Source organism: Garra rufa, chromosome 1, assembly GCF_049309525.1.
Source record: "Garra rufa chromosome 1, GarRuf1.0, whole genome shotgun sequence".
Taxonomy (NCBI): Eukaryota; Metazoa; Chordata; class Actinopteri; order Cypriniformes; family Cyprinidae; genus Garra; species Garra rufa.
Genome location: NC_133361.1, coordinates 89,224,464 through 89,239,862, shown reverse-complemented (window position 1 = coordinate 89,239,862; position 15,399 = coordinate 89,224,464). Strand labels below are relative to the sequence as shown.

At 45.0% G+C, this 15,399-nt stretch overlaps 12 non-coding genes across 12 annotated transcripts; all 12 read left to right on the top strand.

Moving 5' to 3' along the window:
* The first annotated feature begins 1,047 nt into the window (after window positions 1-1,047).
* Window positions 1,048-1,119, top strand: trnaw-cca (transfer RNA tryptophan (anticodon CCA)). Its single transcript has one exon. It is a non-coding gene; the product is annotated as a tRNA-Trp (tRNA).
* A 1,156-nt stretch (window positions 1,120-2,275) lies between these two features.
* trnaw-cca (transfer RNA tryptophan (anticodon CCA)) lies at window positions 2,276-2,347 on the top strand. Its single transcript has one exon. It is a non-coding gene; the product is annotated as a tRNA-Trp (tRNA).
* Window positions 2,348-3,507: 1,160 nt separating this feature from the next.
* On the top strand, window positions 3,508-3,579 carry trnaw-cca (transfer RNA tryptophan (anticodon CCA)). Its single transcript has one exon. It is a non-coding gene; the product is annotated as a tRNA-Trp (tRNA).
* Window positions 3,580-4,735: 1,156 nt separating this feature from the next.
* On the top strand, window positions 4,736-4,807 carry trnaw-cca (transfer RNA tryptophan (anticodon CCA)). The gene has a single exon. It is a non-coding gene; the product is annotated as a tRNA-Trp (tRNA).
* A 1,169-nt stretch (window positions 4,808-5,976) lies between these two features.
* Window positions 5,977-6,048, top strand: trnaw-cca (transfer RNA tryptophan (anticodon CCA)). Its single transcript has one exon. It is a non-coding gene; the product is annotated as a tRNA-Trp (tRNA).
* Window positions 6,049-7,204: 1,156 nt separating this feature from the next.
* Window positions 7,205-7,276, top strand: trnaw-cca (transfer RNA tryptophan (anticodon CCA)). The gene has a single exon. It is a non-coding gene; the product is annotated as a tRNA-Trp (tRNA).
* Window positions 7,277-8,432: 1,156 nt separating this feature from the next.
* Window positions 8,433-8,504, top strand: trnaw-cca (transfer RNA tryptophan (anticodon CCA)). The gene has a single exon. It is a non-coding gene; the product is annotated as a tRNA-Trp (tRNA).
* Window positions 8,505-9,664: 1,160 nt separating this feature from the next.
* On the top strand, window positions 9,665-9,736 carry trnaw-cca (transfer RNA tryptophan (anticodon CCA)). The gene has a single exon. It is a non-coding gene; the product is annotated as a tRNA-Trp (tRNA).
* Window positions 9,737-10,892: 1,156 nt separating this feature from the next.
* Window positions 10,893-10,964, top strand: trnaw-cca (transfer RNA tryptophan (anticodon CCA)). The gene has a single exon. It is a non-coding gene; the product is annotated as a tRNA-Trp (tRNA).
* Window positions 10,965-12,120: 1,156 nt separating this feature from the next.
* On the top strand, window positions 12,121-12,192 carry trnaw-cca (transfer RNA tryptophan (anticodon CCA)). Its single transcript has one exon. It is a non-coding gene; the product is annotated as a tRNA-Trp (tRNA).
* Window positions 12,193-13,362: 1,170 nt separating this feature from the next.
* On the top strand, window positions 13,363-13,434 carry trnaw-cca (transfer RNA tryptophan (anticodon CCA)). Its single transcript has one exon. It is a non-coding gene; the product is annotated as a tRNA-Trp (tRNA).
* Window positions 13,435-14,594: 1,160 nt separating this feature from the next.
* On the top strand, window positions 14,595-14,666 carry trnaw-cca (transfer RNA tryptophan (anticodon CCA)). The gene has a single exon. It is a non-coding gene; the product is annotated as a tRNA-Trp (tRNA).
* Window positions 14,667-15,399: the final 733 nt, after the last annotated feature.

Genomic DNA, 15,399 nt, shown 5'->3' with positions numbered 1-15,399 from the left:
AGATCATTAGCTAGTTAGGAGAGAGCTCCATGAGCTCATCTGGGTGTGTCAGAAAAAGGAGACAGACAAAAATGCAAGGCCGCATCTTCCAGAGTCATCGTAAGCCTAAGTTGATTGCAACTCTATTGGTTTCAATGCGTCTACGTTGTATTAAGGATTGCAACGCTTTTGGGAAACACAGCCCAGAGCAGGGGGTCCCCAGGATCAGGATTGAAAATCACCAGTGTACTGTGATAGATTTGTATCTTGACCTGTTATTTTTATTAAGCCTGAGATCTCATGTAATAACCATTCCTGTCATTGTGTACTGTGACAGATCTGCCTCTTGACGTGTTACTTTTGCATATCTTGCCCTGCAATCTCTGAAGAAATCGTGGAAACATCTACTTGCCGAATTCAAAAGCCAGCTGCTTCGAGCCGGAATCTAACCAGCGACCTAAGGATAGCCAATGTATTATCTACAGTCCTCCGCTCTACCAGCTGAGCTATCGAAGGCAGGATGACCGAAGGTGGCTTAAGCAGGAAACACCAGATAGGTTTGTGGTGTCTTGGGGTACAACGGTAGCTTGGCTGAATCCAGATCAGACGGTTGCATGTTCCAATCACATCAGTTGATCTCTTCTTGACATCCATAGTATAAAGTCTACAGCCCTTTACCGTGACTGATTTGCAAATTGAATCAAAGCAATTAAGCTTGTTTTCTCGACCTCGTGGCCGCGACAGAGTGCGCCTGACCCCGGATCGGGAGGTTGCGTGTTCCAATTATGTTGAGGTCAAGCGAACTGTTCTTGACTTTGTGAGTGTAAAGACTAGCGGATTTGCATAGTTTATCAAAGTGCTTTAGCATGAAACACTAAATAATTTTTCCGCTATCTTGTAGTGCAACGGTAGAGTGTCTGGCTCCAAATCACCTTGAGGTCAGACGATCTGTTTTTGATCTCCTGAGTATAAAGTCCAACATCAAGAGTGTTCCTTGAGCACCGTATATATACTTATTTGCATTCTGTGTCAAGGGGGTTAAGCAAAATACATCACCTCTGGGTTCAGGACCTCGTGGCGCAACGGTAGCGCGTCTGACTCCAGATCAGAAGGTTGCGTGTTCAAATCACGTCGGGGTCACGTGATTTCTTGTTGACTTCTAATGTGAAAAGAAGTCCTGTCGTTGTGTGCTGCAATGGTTTCCAATCCCACCGCTCTGTATGTCTCCCTTATTAAACACACCTGATTAAGATCATTAGCTAGTTAGGAGAGAGCTCCATGAGCTCATCTGGGTGTGTCAGAAAAAGGAGACAGACAAAAATGCAAGGCCGCGTCTTCCAGAGTCATCGTAAGCCTAAGTTGATTGCAACTCTATTGTTTTCAATGCGTCTACGTTGTATTAAGGATTGCAACGCTTTTGGGAAACACAGCCCAGAGCAGGGGGTCCCCAGGATCAGGATTGAAAATCACCAGTGTACTGTGATAGATTTGTATCTTGACCTGTTATTTTTATTAAGCCTGAGATCTCATGTAATAACCATTCCTGTCATTGTGTACTGTGACAGATCTGCCTCTTGACGTGTTACATTTGCATATCTTGCCCTGCAATCTCTGAAGAAATCGTGGAAACATCTACTTGCCGAATTCAAAAGCCAGCTCTTTCGAGCCGGAATCGAACCAGCGACCTAAGGATAGCCAATGTATTATCTACAGTCCTCCGCTCTACCAGCTGAGCTATCGAAGGCAGGATGACCAATGGTGGCTTAAGCAGGAAACACCAGATAGGTTTGTGGTGTCTTGGGGTACAACGGTAGCTTGGCTGAATCCAGATCAGACGGTTGCATGTTCCAATCACATCAGTTGATCTCTTCTTGACATCCATAGTATAAAGTCTACAGCCCTTTACCGTGACTGATTTGCAAATTGAATCAAAGCAATTAAGCTTGTTTTCTCGACCTCGTGGCCGCGACAGAGTGCGCCTGACCCCGGATCGGGAGGTTGCGTGTTCCAATTATGTTGAGGTCAAGCGAACTGTTCTTGACTTTGTGAGTGTAAAGACTAGCGGATTTGCATAGTTTATCAAAGTGCTTTAGCATGAAACACTAAATAATTTTTCCGCTATCTTGTAGTGCAACGGTAGAGTGTCTGGCTCCAAATCACCTTGAGGTCAGACGATCTGTTTTTGATCTCCTGAGTATAAAGTCCAACATCAAGAGTGTTCCTTGAGCACCGTATATTTACTGATTTGCATTCTGTGTCAAGGGGGTTAAGCAAAATACATCACCTCTAGGTTCAGGACCTCGTGGCGCAACGGTAGCGCGTCTGACTCCAGATCAGAAGGTTGCGTGTTCAAATCACGTCGGGGTCACGTGATTTCTTGTTGACTTCTAATGTGAAAAGAAGTCCTGTCGTTGTGTGCTGCAATGGTTTCCAATCCCACCGCTCTGTATGTCTCCCTTATTAAACACACCTGATTAAGATCATTAGCTAGTTAGGAGAGAGCTCCATGAGCTCATCTGGGTGTGTCAGAAAAAGGAGACAGACAAAAATGCAAGGCCGCGTCTTCCAGAGTCATCGTAAGCCTAAGTTGATTGCAACTCTATTGGTTTCAATGCGTCTACGTTGTATTAAGGATTGCAACGCTTTTGGGAAACACAGCCCAGAGCAGGGGGTCCCCAGGATCAGGATTGAAAATCACCAGTGTACTGTGATAGATTTGTATCTTGACCTGTTATTTTTATTAAGCCTGAGATCTCATGTAATAACCATTCCTGTCATTGTGTACTGTGACAGATCTGCCTCTTGACGTGTTACTTTTGCATATCTTGCCCTGCAATCTCTGAAGAAATCGTGGAAACATCTACTTGCCGAATTCAAAAGCCAGCTCTTTCGAGCCGTAATCGAACCAGCGACCTAAGGATAGCCAATGTATTATCTACAGTCCTCCGCTCTACCAGCTGAGCTATCGAAGGCAGGATGACCAAAGGTGGCTTAAGCAGGAAACACCAGATAGGTTTGTGGTGTCTTGGGGTACAACGGTAGCTTGGCTGAATCCAGATCAGACGGTTGCATGTTCCAATCACATCAGTTGATCTCTTCTTGACATCCATAGTATATATAAAGTCTACAGCCCTTTACCGTGACTGATTTGCAAATTGAATCAAAGCAATTAAGCTTGTTTTCTCGACCTCGTGGCCGCGACAGAGTGCGCCTGACCCCGGATCGGGAGGTTGCGTGTTCCAATTATGTTGAGGTCAAGCGAACTGTTCTTGACTTTGTGAGTGTAAAGACTAGCGGATTTGCATAGTTTATCAAAGTGCTTTAGCATGAAACACTAAATAATTTTTCCGCTATCTTGTAGTGCAACGGTAGAGTGTCTGGCTCCAAATCACCTTGAGGTCAGACGATCTGTTTTTGATCTCCTGAGTATAAAGTCCAACATCAAGAGTGTTCCTTGAGCACCGTATATTTACTTATTTGCATTCTGTGTCAAGGGGGTTAAGCAAAATACATCACCTCTGGGTTCAGGACCTCGTGGCGCAATGGTAGCGCGTCTGACTCCAGATCAGAAGGTTGCGTGTTCAAATCACGTCGGGGTCACGTGATTTCTTGTTGACTTCTAATGTGAAAAGAAGTCCTGTCGTTGTGTGCTGCAATGGTTTCCAATCCCACCGCTCTGTATGTCTCCCTTATTAAACACACCTGATTAAGATCATTAGCTAGTTAGGAGAGAGCTCCATGAGCTCATCTGGGTGTGTCAGAAAAAGGAGACAGACAAAAATGCAAGGCCGCGTCTTCCAGAGTCATCGTAAGCCTAAGTTGATTGCAACTCTATTGGTTTCAATGCGTCTACGTTGTATTAAGGATTGCAACGCTTTTGGGAAACACAGCCCAGAGCAGGGGGTCCCCAGGATCAGGATTGAAAATCACCAGTGTACTGTGATAGATTTGTATCTTGACCTGTTATTTTTATTAAGCCTGAGATCTCATGTAATAACCATTCCTGTCATTGTGTACTGTGACAGATCTGCCTCTTGACGTGTTACTTTTGCATATCTTGCCCTGCAATCTCTGAAGAAATCGTGGAAACATCTACTTGCCGAATTCAAAAGCCAGCTCTTTCGAGCCGGAATCGAACCAGCGACCTAAGGATAGCCAATGTATTATCTACAGTCCTCCGCTCTACCAGCTGAGCTATCGAAGGCAGGATGACCAATGGTGGCTTAAGCAGGAAACACCAGATAGGTTTGTGGTGTCTTGGGGTACAACGGTAGCTTGGCTGAATCCAGATCAGACGGTTGCATGTTCCAATCACATCAGTTGATCTCTTCTTGACATCCATAGTATAAAGTCTACAGCCCTTTACCGTGACTGATTTGCAAATTGAATCAAAGCAATTAAGCTTGTTTTCTCGACCTCGTGGCCGCGACAGAGTGCGCCTGACCCCGGATCGGGAGGTTGCGTGTTCCAATTATGTTGAGGTCAAGCGAACTGTTCTTGACTTTGTGAGTGTAAAGACTAGCGGATTTGCATAGTTTATCAAAGTGCTTTAGCATGAAACACTAAATAATTTTTCCGCTATCTTGTAGTGCAACGGTAGAGTGTCTGGCTCCAAATCAACTTGAGGTCAGACGATCTGTTTTTGATCTCCTGAGTATAAAGTCCAACATCAAGAGTGTTCCTTGAGCACCGTATATTTACTGATTTGCATTCTGTGTCAAGGGGGTTAAGCAAAATACATCACCTCTGGGTTCAGGACCTCGTGGCGCAACGGTAGCGCGTCTTACTCCAGATCAGAAGGTTGCGTGTTCAAATCACGTCGGGGTCACGTGATTTCTTGTTGACTTCTAATGTGAAAAGAAGTCCTGTCGTTGTGTGCTGCAATGGTTTCCAATCCCACCGCTCTGTATGTCTCCCTTATTAAACACACCTGATTAAGATCATTAGCTAGTTAGGAGAGAGCTCCATGAGCTCATCTGGGTGTGTCAGAAAAAGGAGACAGACAAAAATGCAAGGCCGCATCTTCCAGAGTCATCGTAAGCCTAAGTTGATTGCAACTCTATTGGTTTCAATGCGTCTACGTTGTATTAAGGATTGCAACGCTTTTGGGAAACACAGCCCAGAGCAGGGGGTCCCCAGGATCAGGATTGAAAATCACCAGTGTACTGTGATAGATTTGTATCTTGACCTGTTATTTTTATTAAGCCTGAGATCTCATGTAATAACCATTCCTGTCATTGTGTACTGTGACAGATCTGCCTCTTGACGTGTTACTTTTGCATATCTTGCCCTGCAATCTCTGAAGAAATCGTGGAAACATCTACTTGCCGAATTCAAAAGCCAGCTCCTTCGAGCCGGAATCTAACCAGCGACCTAAGGATAGCCAATGTATTATCTACAGTCCTCCGCTCTACCAGCTGAGCTATCGAAGGCAGGATGACCGAAGGTGGCTTAAGCAGGAAACACCAGATAGGTTTGTGGTGTCTTGGGGTACAACGGTAGCTTGGCTGAATCCAGATCAGACGGTTGCATGTTCCAATCACATCAGTTGATCTCTTCTTGACATCCATAGTATAAAGTCTACAGCCCTTTACCGTGACTGATTTGCAAATTGAATCAAAGCAATTAAGCAAGGAACGCCGACTTGTTTTCTCGACCTCGTGGCCGCGACAGAGTGCGCCTGACCCCGGATCGGGAGGTTGCGTGTTCCAATTATGTTGAGGTCAAGCGAACTGTTCTTGACTTTGTGAGTGTAAACACTAGCGGATTTGCATAGTTTATCAAAGTGCTTTAGCATGAAACACTAAATAATTTTTCCGCTATCTTGTAGTGCAACGGTAGAGTGTCTGGCTCCAAATCACCTTGAGGTCAGACGATCTGTTTTTGATCTCCTGAGTATAAAGTCCAACATCAAGAGTGTTCCTTGAGCACCGTATATTTACTGATTTGCATTCTGTGTCAAGGGGGTTAAGCAAAATACATCACCTCTGGGTTCAGGACCTCGTGGCGCAACGGTAGCGCGTCTGACTCCAGATCAGAAGGTTGCGTGTTCAAATCACGTCGGGGTCACGTGATTTCTTGTTGACTTCTAATGTGAAAAGAAGTCCTGTCGTTGTGTGCTGCAATGGTTTCCAATCCCACCGCTCTGTATGTCTCCCTTATTAAACACACCTGATTAAGATCATTAGCTAGTTAGGAGAAGGCTCCATGAGCTCATCTGGGTGTGTCAGAAAAAGGAGACAGACAAAAATGCAGGGCCGCGTCTTCCAGAGTCATCGTAAGCCTAAGTTGATTGCAACTCTATTGGTTTCAATGCGTCTACGTTGTATTAAGGATTGCAACGCTTTTGGGAAACACAGCCCAGAGCAGGGGGTCCCCAGGATCAGGATTGAAAATCACCAGTGTACTGTGATAGATTTGTATCTTGACCTGTTATTTTTATTAAGCCTGAGATCTCATGTAATAACCATTCCTGTCATTGTGTACTGTGACAGATCTGCCTCTTGACGTGTTACTTTTGCATATCTTGCCCTGCAATCTCTGAAGAAATCGTGGAAACATCTACTTGCCGAATTCAAAAGCCAGCTCTTTCGAGCCGGAATCGAACCAGCGACCTAAGGATAGCCAATGTATTATCTACAGTTCTCCGCTCTACCAGCTGCGCTATCGAAGGCAGGATGACCAAAGGTGGCTTAAGCAGGAAACACCAGATAGGTTTGTGGTGTCTTGGGGTACAACGGTAGCTTGGCTGAATCCAGATCAGACGGTTGCATGTTCCAATCACATCAGTTGATCTCTTCTTGACATCCATAGTATAAAGTCTACAGCCCTTTACCGTGACTGATTTGCAAATTGAATCAAAGCAATTAAGCTTGTTTTCTCGACCTCGTGGCCGCGACAGAGTGCGCCTGACCCCGGATCGGGAGGTTGCGTGTTCCAATTATGTTGAGGTCAAGCGAACTGTTCTTGACTTTGTGAGTGTAAAGACTAGCGGATTTGCATAGTTTATCAAAGTGCTTTAGCATGAAACACTAAATAATTTTTCCGCTATCTTGTAGTGCAGCGGTAGAGTGTCTGGCTCCAAATCACCTTGAGGTCAGACGATCTGTTTTTGATCTCCTGAGTATAAAGTCCAACATCAAGAGTGTTCCTTGAGCACCGTATATATACTTATTTGCATTCTGTGTCAAGGGGGTTAAGCAAAATACATCACCTCTGGGTTCAGGACCTCGTGGCGCAACGGTAGCGCGTCTGACTCCAGATCAGAAGGTTGCGTGTTCAAATCACGTCGGGGTCACGTGATTTCTTGTTGACTTCTAATGTGAAAAGAAGTCCTGTCGTTGTGTGCTGCAATGGTTTCCAATCCCACCGCTCTGTATGTCTCCCTTATTAAACACACCTGATTAAGATCATTAGCTAGTTAGGAGAGAGCTCCATGAGCTCATCTGGGTGTGTCAGAAAAAGGAGACAGACAAAAATGCAAGGCCGCGTCTTCCAGAGTCATCGTAAGCCTAAGTTGATTGCAACTCTATTGTTTTCAATGCGTCTACGTTGTATTAAGGATTGCAACGCTTTTGGGAAACACAGCCCAGAGCAGGGGGTCCCCAGGATCAGGATTGAAAATCACCAGTGTACTGTGATAGATTTGTATCTTGACCTGTTATTTTTATTAAGCCTGAGATCTCATGTAATAACCATTCCTGTCATTGTGTACTGTGACAGATCTGCCTCTTGACGTGTTACATTTGCATATCTTGCCCTGCAATCTCTGAAGAAATCGTGGAAACATCTACTTGCCGAATTCAAAAGCCAGCTCTTTCGAGCCGGAATCGAACCAGCGACCTAAGGATAGCCAATGTATTATCTACAGTCCTCCGCTCTACCAGCTGAGCTATCGAAGGCAGGATGACCAATGGTGGCTTAAGCAGGAAACACCAGATAGGTTTGTGGTGTCTTGGGGTACAACGGTAGCTTGGCTGAATCCAGATCAGACGGTTGCATGTTCCAATCACATCAGTTGATCTCTTCTTGACATCCATAGTATAAAGTCTACAGCCCTTTACCGTGACTGATTTGCAAACTGAATCAAAGCAATTAAGCTTGTTTTCTCGCCCTCGTGGCCGCGACAGAGTGCGCCTGACCCCGGATTGGGAGGTTGCGTGTTCCAATTATGTTGAGGTCAAGCGAACTGTTCTTGACTTTGTGAGTGTAAAGACTAGCGGATTTGCATAGTTTATCAAAGTGCTTTAGCATGAAACACTAAATAATTTTTCCGCTATCTTGTAGTGCAACGGTAGAGTGTCTGGCTCCAAATCACCTTGAGGTCAGACGATCTGTTTTTGATCTCCTGAGTATAAAGTCCAACATCAAGAGTGTTCCTTGAGCACCGTATATTTACTGATTTGCATTCTGTGTCAAGGGGGTTAAGCAAAATACATCACCTCTGGGTTCAGGACCTCGTGGCGCAACGGTAGCGCGTCTGACTCCAGATCAGAAGGTTGCGTGTTCAAATCACGTCGGGGTCACGTGATTTCTTGTTGACTTCTAATGTGAAAAGAAGTCCTGTCGTTGTGTGCTGCAATGGTTTCCAATCCCACCGCTCTGTATGTCTCCCTTATTAAACACACCTGATTAAGATCATTAGCTAGTTAGGAGAGAGCTCCATGAGCTCATCTGGGTGTGTCAGAAAAAGGAGACAGACAAAAATGCAAGGCCGCGTCTTCCAGAGTCATCGTAAGCCTAAGTTGATTGCAACTCTATTGGTTTCAATGCGTCTACGTTGTATTAAGGATTGCAACGCTTTTGGGAAACACAGCCCAGAGCAGGGGGTCCCCAGGATCAGGATTGAAAATCACCAGTGTACTGTGATAGATTTGTATCTTGACCTGTTATTTTTATTAAGCCTGAGATCTCATGTAATAACCATTCCTGTCATTGTGTACTGTGACAGATCTGCCTCTTGACGTGTTACTTTTGCATATCTTGCCCTGCAATCTCTGAAGAAATCGTGGAAACATCTACTTGCCGAATTCAAAAGCCAGCTCTTTCGAGCCGGAATCGAACCAGCGACCTAAGGATAGCCAATGTATTATCTACAGTCCTCCGCTCTACCAGCTGAGCTATCGAAGGCAGGATGACCAAAGGTGGCTTAAGCAGGAAACACCAGATAGGTTTGTGGTGTCTTGGGGTACAACGGTAGCTTGGCTGAATCCAGATCAGACGGTTGCATGTTCCAATCACATCAGTTGATCTCTTCTTGACATCCATAGTATATATAAAGTCTACAGCCCTTTACCGTGACTGATTTGCAAATTGAATCAAAGCAATTAAGCTTGTTTTCTCGCCCTCGTGGCCGCGACAGAGTGCGCCTGACCCCGGATCGGGAGGTTGCGTGTTCCAATTATGTTGAGGTCAAGCGAACTGTTCTTGACTTTGTGAGTGTAAAGACTAGCGGATTTGCATAGTTTATCAAAGTGCTTTAGCATGAAACACTAAATAATTTTTCCGCTATCTTGTAGTGCAACGGTAGAGTGTCTGGCTCCAAATCACCTTGAGGTCAGACGATCTGTTTTTGATCTCCTGAGTATAAAGTCCAACATCAAGAGTGTTCCTTGAGCACCGTATATTTACTTATTTGCATTCTGTGTCAAGGGGGTTAAGCAAAATACATCACCTCTGGGTTCAGGACCTCGTGGCGCAACGGTAGCGCGTCTGACTCCAGATCAGAAGGTTGCGTGTTCAAATCACGTCGGGGTCACGTGATTTCTTGTTGACTTCTAATGTGAAAAGAAGTCCTGTCGTTGTGTGCTGCAATGGTTTCCAATCCCACCGCTCTGTATGTCTCCCTTATTAAACACACCTGATTAAGATCATTAGCTAGTTAGGAGAGAGCTCCATGAGCTCATCTGGGTGTGTCAGAAAAAGGAGACAGACAAAAATGCAAGGCCGCGTCTTCCAGAGTCATCGTAAGCCTAAGTTGATTGCAACTCTATTGGTTTCAATGCGTCTACGTTGTATTAAGGATTGCAACGCTTTTGGGAAACACAGCCCAGAGCAGGGGGTCCCCAGGATCAGGATTGAAAATCACCAGTGTACTGTGATAGATTTGTATCTTGACCTGTTATTTTTATTAAGCCTGAGATCTCATGTAATAACCATTCCTGTCATTGTGTACTGTGACAGATCTGCCTCTTGACGTGTTACTTTTGCATATCTTGCCCTGCAATCTCTGAAGAAATCGTGGAAACATCTACTTGCCGAATTCAAAAGCCAGCTCTTTCGAGCCGGAATCGAACCAGCGACCTAAGGATAGCCAATGTATTATCTACAGTCCTCCGCTCTACCAGCTGAGCTATCGAAGGCAGGATGACCGAAGGTGGCTTAAGCAGGAAACACCAGATAGGTTTGTGGTGTCTTGGGGTACAACGGTAGCTTGGCTGAATCCAGATCAGACGGTTGCATGTTCCAATCACATCAGTTGATCTCTTCTTGACATCCATAGTATAAAGTCTACAGCCCTTTACCGTGACTGATTTGCAAATTGAATCAAAGCAATTAAGCTTGTTTTCTCGACCTCGTGGCCGCGACAGAGTGCGCCTGACCCCGGATCGGGAGGTTGCGTGTTCCAATTATGTTGAGGTCAAGCGAACTGTTCTTGACTTTGTGAGTGTAAAGACTAGCGGATTTGCATAGTTTATCAAAGTGCTTTAGCATGAAACACTAAATAATTTTTCCGCTATCTTGTAGTGCAACGGTAGAGTGTCTGGCTCCAAATCACCTTGAGGTCAGACGATCTGTTTTTGATCTCCTGAGTATAAAGTCCAACATCAAGAGTGTTCCTTGAGCACCGTATATATACTTATTTGCATTCTGTGTCAAGGGGGTTAAGCAAAATACATCACCTCTGGGTTCAGGACCTCGTGGCGCAACGGTAGCGCGTCTGACTCCAGATCAGAAGGTTGCGTGTTCAAATCACGTCGGGGTCACGTGATTTCTTGTTGACTTCTAATGTGAAAAGAAGTCCTGTCGTTGTGTGCTGCAATGGTTTCCAATCCCACCGCTCTGTATGTCTCCCTTATTAAACACACCTGATTAAGATCATTAGCTAGTTAGGAGAGAGCTCCATGAGCTCATCTGGGTGTGTCAGAAAAAGGAGACAGACAAAAATGCAAGGCCGCGTCTTCCAGAGTCATCGTAAGCCTAAGTTGATTGCAACTCTATTGTTTTCAATGCGTCTACGTTGTATTAAGGATTGCAACGCTTTTGGGAAACACAGCCCAGAGCAGGGGGTCCCCAGGATCAGGATTGAAAATCACCAGTGTACTGTGATAGATTTGTATCTTGACCTGTTATTTTTATTAAGCCTGAGATCTCATGTAATAACCATTCCTGTCATTGTGTACTGTGACAGATCTGCCTCTTGACGTGTTACATTTGCATATCTTGCCCTGCAATCTCTGAAGAAATCGTGGAAACATCTACTTGCCGAATTCAAAAGCCAGCTCTTTCGAGCAGGAATCGAACCAGCGACCTAAGGATAGCCAATGTATTATCTACAGTCCTCCGCTCTACCAGCTGAGCTATCGAAGGCAGGATGACCAATGGTGGCTTAAGCAGGAAACACCAGATAGGTTTGTGGTGTCTTGGGGTACAGCGGTAGCTTGGCTGAATCCAGATCAGACGGTTGCATGTTCCAATCACATCAGTTGATCTCTTCTTGACATCCATAGTATAAAGTCTACAGCCCTTTACCGTGACTGATTTGCAAATTGAATCAAAGCAATTAAGCTTGTTTTCTCGACCTCGTGGCCGCGACAGAGTGCGCCTGACCCCGGATCGGGAGGTTGCGTGTTCCAATTATGTTGAGGTCAAGCGAACTGTTCTTGACTTTGTGAGTGTAAAGACTAGCGGATTTGCATAGTTTATCAAAGTGCTTTAGCATGAAACACTAAATAATTTTTCCGCTATCTTGTAGTGCAACGGTAGAGTGTCTGGCTCCAAATCACCTTGAGGTCAGACGATCTGTTTTTGATCTCCTGAGTATAAAGTCCAACATCAAGAGTGTTCCTTGAGCACCGTATATTTACTGATTTGCATTCTGTGTCAAGGGGGTTAAGCAAAATACATCACCTCTGGGTTCAGGACCTTGTGGCGCAACGGTAGCGCGTCTGACTCCAGATCAGAAGGTTGCGTGTTCAAATCACGTCGGGGTCACGTGATTTCTTGTTGACTTCTAATGTGAAAAGAAGTCCTGTCGTTGTGTGCTGCAGTGGTTTCCAATCCCACCGCTCTGTATGTCTCCCTTATTAAACACACCTGATTAAGATCATTAGCTAGTTAGGAGAGAGCTCCATGAGCTCATTTGGGTGTGTCAGAAAAAGGAGACAGACAAAAATGCAAGGCCGCGTCTTCCAGAGTCATCGTAAGCCTAAGTTGATTGCAACTCTATTGGTTTCAATGCGTCTACGTTGTATTAAGGATTGCAACGCTTTTGGGAAACACAGCCCAGAGCAGGGGGTCCCCAGGATCAGGATTGAAAATCACCAGTGTACTGTGATAGATTTGTATCTTGACCTGTTATTTTTATTAAGCCTGAGACCTCATGTAATAACCATTCCTGTCATTGTGTACTGTGACAGATCTGCCTCTTGACGTGTTACTTTTGCATATCTTGCCCTGCAATCTCTGAAGAAATCGTGGAAACATCTACTTGCCGAATTCAAAAGCCAGCTCCTTCGAGCCGGAATCTAACCAGCGACCTAAGGATAGCCAATGTATTATCTACAGTCCTCCGCTCTACCAGCTGAGCTATCGAAGGCAGGATGACCGAAGGTGGCTTAAGCAGGAAACACCAGATAGGTTTGTGGTGTCTTGGGGTACAACGGTAGCTTGGCTGAATCCAGATCAGACGGTTGCATGTTCCAATCACATCAGTTGATCTCTTCTTGACATCCATAGTATAAAGTCTACAGCCCTTTACCGTGACTGATTTGCAAATTGAATCAAAGCAATTAAGCAAGGAACGCCGACTTGTTTTCTCGACCTCGTGGCCGCGACAGAGTGCGCCTGACCCCGGATCGGGAGGTTGCGTGTTCCAATTATGTTGAGGTCAAGCGAACTGTTCTTGACTTTGTGAGTGTAAACACTAGCGGATTTGCATAGTTTATCAAAGTGCTTTAGCATGAAACACTTAAATAATTTTTCCGCTATCTTGTAGTGCAACGGTAGAGTGTCTGGCTCCAAATCACCTTGAGGTCAGACGATCTGTTTTTGATCTCCTGAGTATAAAGTCCAACATCAAGAGTGTTCCTTGAGCACCGTATATTTACTGATTTGCATTCTGTGTCAAGGGGGTTAAGCAAAATACATCACCTCTGGGTTCAGGACCTCGTGGCGCAACGGTAGCGCGTCTGACTCCAGATCAGAAGGTTGCGTGTTCAAATCACGTCGGGGTCACGTGATTTCTTGTTGACTTCTAATGTGAAAAGAAGTCCTGTCGTTGTGTGCTGCAATGGTTTCCAATCCCACCGCTCTGTATGTCTCCCTTATTAAACACACCTGATTAAGATCATTAGCTAGTTAGGAGAAGGCTCCATGAGCTCATCTGGGTGTGTCAGAAAAAGGAGACAGACAAAAATGCAGGGCCGCGTCTTCCAGAGTCATCGTAAGCCTAAGTTGATTGCAACTCTATTGGTTTCAATGCGTCTACGTTGTATTAAGGATTGCAACGCTTTTGGGAAACACAGCCCAGAGCAGGGGGTCCCCAGGATCAGGATTGAAAATCACCAGTGTACTGTGATAGATTTGTATCTTGACCTGTTATTTTTATTAAGCCTGAGATCTCATGTAATAACCATTCCTGTCATTGTGTACTGTGACAGATCTGCCTCTTGACGTGTTACTTTTGCATATCTTGCCCTGCAATCTCTGAAGAAATCGTGGAAACATCTACTTGCCGAATTCAAAAGCCAGCTCTTTCGAGCCGGAATCGAACCAGCGACCTAAGGATAGCCAATGTATTATCTACAGTCCTCCGCTCTACCAGCTGAGCTATCGAAGGCAGGATGACCAAAGGTGGCTTAAGCAGGAAACACCAGATAGGTTTGTGGTGTCTTGGGGTACAACGGTAGCTTGGCTGAATCCAGATCAGACGGTTGCATGTTCCAATCACATCAGTTGATCTCTTCTTGACATCCATAGTATATATAAAGTCTACAGCCCTTTACCGTGACTGATTTGCAAATTGAATCAAAGCAATTAAGCTTGTTTTCTCGACCTCGTGGCCGCGACAGAGTGCGCCTGACCCCGGATCGGGAGGTTGCGTGTTCCAATTATGTTGAGGTCAAGCGAACTGTTCTTGACTTTGTGAGTGTAAAGACTAGCGGATTTGCATAGTTTATCAAAGTGCTTTAGCATGAAACACTAAATAATTTTTCCGCTATCTTGTAGTGCAACGGTAGAGTGTCTGGCTCCAAATCACCTTGAGGTCAGACGATCTGTTTTTGATCTCCTGAGTATAAAGTCCAACATCAAGAGTGTTCCTTGAGCACCGTATATTTACTGATTTGCATTCTGTGTCAAGGGGGTTAAGCAAAATACATCACCTCTGGGTTCAGGACCTCGTGGCGCAACGGTAGCGCGTCTGACTCCAGATCAGAAGGTTGCGTGTTCAAATCACGTCGGGGTCACGTGATTTCTTGTTGACTTCTAATGTGAAAAGAAGTCCTGTCGTTGTGTGCTGCAATGGTTTCCAATCCCACCGCTCTGTATGTCTCCCTTATTAAACACACCTGATTAAGATCATTAGCTAGTTAGGAGAGAGCTCCATGAGCTCATCTGGGTGTGTCAGAAAAAGGAGACAGACAAAAATGCAAGGCCGCATCTTCCAGAGTCATCGTAAGCCTAAGTTGATTGCAACTCTATTGGTTTCAATGCGTCTACGTTGTATTAAGGATTGCAACGCTTTTGGGAAACACAGCCCAGAGCAGGGGGTCCCCAGGATCAGGATTGAAAATCACCAGTGTACTGTGATAGATTTGTATCTTGACCTGTTATTTTTATTAAGCCTGAGATCTCATGTAATAACCATTCCTGTCATTGTGTACTGTGACAGATCTGCCTCTTGACGTGTTACTTTTGCATATCTTGCCCTGCAATCTCTGAAGAAATCGTGGAAACATCTACTTGCCGAATTCAAAAGCCAGCTGCTTCGAGTCGGAATCTAACCAGCGACCTAAGGATAGCCAATGTATTATCTACAGTCCTCCGCTCTACCAGCTGAGCTATCGAAGGCAGGATGACCGAAGGTGGCTTAAGCAGGAAACACCAGATAGGTTTGTGGTGTCTTGGGGTACAACGGTAGCTTGGCTGAATCCAGATCAGACGGTTGCATGTTCCAATCACATCAGTTGATCTCTTCTT